Source organism: Prionailurus viverrinus, chromosome B1 (genome assembly GCF_022837055.1).
Source record: "Prionailurus viverrinus isolate Anna chromosome B1, UM_Priviv_1.0, whole genome shotgun sequence".
In the NCBI taxonomy this organism is placed as follows: domain Eukaryota; kingdom Metazoa; phylum Chordata; class Mammalia; order Carnivora; family Felidae; genus Prionailurus; species Prionailurus viverrinus.
The window spans coordinates 67296958-67300360 of NC_062564.1; the positions used below are offsets into that span (position 1 = coordinate 67296958).

Below are 3403 nucleotides of genomic sequence, written 5' to 3' on the forward strand. Positions count from 1 at the left end.
CAGCCACAAATCTCTGTTTTTTAAACCTGAGACCTGATTTATCTCTGGAAATTATATGCTACTATATGGCTTCTTGCAATCTCATAGCATACCATTTCTAATAAAGTCAAGGAGTGGATATAAACGGTAGCATCTTCTGCCTTATTTCAGTCTTCTGTAGGTAGAAATTTCATTGCTAGTGCTTTCCTCAAAAGTTTCTCAATAACATGGTCCAGGTGTCTTTGAGGAGATATTTACAGGTATATGATAAGATCACATGATAAATTCCCTCCACCTTCCCATTGTATAAGCCATTTTCTCTGAATAAGTAATGTTTAGGGACACCCTGGATGGCTCAGTCAGCTAAGCTTCCTACTCTTAGTTTTGACTTAGGCCATAGTTTGGATCCCGAGTGGGGCTCTGCACTAACAGTGTGAAGCCTGCTTGGGATTCTCTCTCTCTCTCTCTCTCTCTCTCTCTCTCTCTCTCTCTCTTGCTCTCAGCCTTGCTTTCTCAAAACAAATAAATAAACTTAAAAAAATGATAAATAAAATAGGTAATGTTTAGTTGTCTGAGCCATGTTGGTGGTCTGAAAGGAGGTGCAGGGCTGGACGAAAAATGAAGACAATTCTGCAGCAGCAGTAGTGGTATTATTAGGACAAGGAGCAGCTTATGGACATACTAGCCAAACAGATGCTCACTAAGAAGTTCACGGTCTGGGACCAGATGAATTCTGACCATCACACAAGGACCATGAAAGATAGGTATATGGAAGTCAGTGGGAAAATGCAGGAAATGTATGACAAGGTGGGTTAAGAAAGGAGAAACTCAGTGCCATTTCAAGACCCAATGAATTTGCCAAATTTTATAATAGACTCAAGCAAATAAAAAAATTTTCACCAGAAACACCCAAATGAGATCTGTGTGCCAATGTCAGTGGAGTTTGAGGAGCTTCTGAAGGCTAGAGAGAATCCAGGTGAAGAAGCAGGAAGGTTGGTGGAGTTCACAGATGAAAAGGGATGCTGTGGTTACCTTGACCTCCATGACTGTTATCTCAAAGACATTAACCTGAAGCCCTCGGAAAAGCTGGATTATCATGTACTTGTCAATCTTTGACCAGTTGTTTGACATTTCTAAATAAAGGAAGAATACTGAATATAAGAGATACTTTGAAATGTTGCCTGTGTACCTTCAAGATTATACAGACTGAGTGAAGCCCCTCGAAGATCAGAACAAAGTTTTGGAGTAAGTTTGAGAAGTGAGAGAATGGTACCTTCCCTGAATGGCCAAAAGAGATAAGCAGTGCCCTGACCCATGCTGGAACCTATTGTGACCTTTCTGAATTCTCTTTAAGCTTTAGGCTTGAAGTGTGGTGGGACCTAAGAAGAGCATGGCCAGAGGCTATTCCACACCAGATGAAAGCCCTTGGAGTCACTTGACACCTCTCTGTTTGGCAAAAATCCCAAGTCAAAAGGCACCAAATGAGATACTGAGAAGGACAAAGACACTACGGTCCTAGAAGCCCAGATCTACAAATACGTAGAGATTGTTGGGGAACAGTGACATCTCATTCATGAAAACGTACATAACAAACAGGCAAAGATGAGGAAGATTGAGAAGTAAAAAGGAAAAGTATATCAGTGAGGATGAAAGTGAAGACAAAGAGAATGAGATCATTTCCAGCCCCCAAAACCTGCCTCTTGGCTGGCATGGCAAACCCATTTCCTACCTGTTGTATCAGGTTCATGGTCTAAACTACTACCACGAGTTTTGTGAAAATTACACCTACCGAGGTCCCGAGGCCTTCTAGCAGCACCGTGCTGACTGGTGTCGTGCTCAAGGCATGAGGTGCTTGGGCATCCCAAACATTGTCCCCTTTGCTGATGTGACACAGATTGAAGACGATGTCTCCTTGTGGGCCACACTGAAACTGAAGAAGGCATTAGAATGATGGCAGCCTGACACTGAGGAAGAATTCACAGTAGAACATTGTGAATAAGAAGACATATGAGGATCTGAAAAGACAAGGACTGCTCTAGTGTTTAAGGATGTATCTTAGCTTTGGGGCTTGCCTGGACTTACCTAACATCTGCTTTTTCTATTTCTCCCAACCAAATACATCTAAAGAGTCTGCTACTTAGTCTTACAGTCTAGCATGCATCTTGGACAAATCAAGGCATACTGGCAGATTGAAGAGTTGAGATGTGTTTTTTCTCTATTTTATATTAAAGATTGTGTCAGAAAATTTAAAATATAAAAAAAAAACCAGGTAAGGTTTGATACCTCAGCTTCATTAGGGAATCCCATTAGAGTGTTTGTAGTCAACTAATCAAGCAAGGAGCTGGACAAATTACATATTGATTTAGTATTTTTGGTATGTGAACTTAATGCTGATAAAGCACCACATCTAAAATTATGTATCCCCTTTCTTGTTCCGTTATCCTGCCTTCTGAAAATTGGTGAAATTAGTGCATATATCATAAGGTTATTACAAACATTACATGAGTTAATTTTTTTTTTCAAGTTTATTTATTTTGGTAGAGAGAGAGCACGAGAGCAAGAGAAAGAACCAGTGGGGGAGGGGCAGAAAGAGAGCAGGACAGAGTATCCCAAGCAGGCTCTGTGCTGAGCGCAGAGAGCCCAATGCAGGGCTTCAACTCATAAACTGTGAGATCATGACCTGAGCTGAAGTCAGATGCTCAACTGACTGAGCCATCTAGGTGCCCCAGATGAATTAATATTTGTAAAGCTCTGATAAAACTGTCATATTATTGCTAGGTAACTGTTTGTTAAACAAAAATGTATAGAAGATATAAAAGCCCTTTAGCAATTGACTTCTTTTGTTCTTTGTCCTTTTGATCTCAGATTTTTCCTGGATGCTTTTCTAATTCTTTCTTTCAATTAAACACATTCACAGTTAAGAAAAAAAAAAATAACCAAAAGCTCTCTCTGGAAAAAGGATTATGAAAGTGCTATTCTTTTATTCATTTAACATTTTCTTACAACTACTATGAGTTTGTAACAAAGTTATATGCAAATACAAAGCCTTATCTTTCAGGAGCTTCAGAAGAAAGGACCAAATTAGAACACAACACAATAAACATTAAATAATAACAACAATAAAAATGACCAAACAAGAAAAATGATGTTTGTGTCTTGGAAGAAAATATCAAGAACGGATTTATACTGAATATGACATTTATCCTAGATTGTGTGTGAGAAAGAAGATATTAAATGAGAAGAGTTAGACAATTCAATTTTTTTTTTTTTTTAATTTTTTTTTTTCAACGTTTATTTATTTTTGGGACAGAGAGAGACAGAGCATGAACGGGGGAAGGGCAGAGAGAGAGGGAGACACAGAATCGGAAACAGGCTCCAGGCTCTGAGCCATCAGCCCAGAGCCCGACGCGGGGCTCGAACTCAC

The 3403-nt window shown here is 39.4% G+C and overlaps 1 pseudogene; it reads left to right on the forward strand.

Moving 5' to 3' along the window:
- The first annotated feature begins 597 nt into the window (after window positions 1-597).
- On the forward strand, window positions 598-2018 carry LOC125164686 (splicing factor 3A subunit 3-like; annotated as a pseudogene).
- The last annotated feature ends 1385 nt before the right edge of the window (window positions 2019-3403 follow it).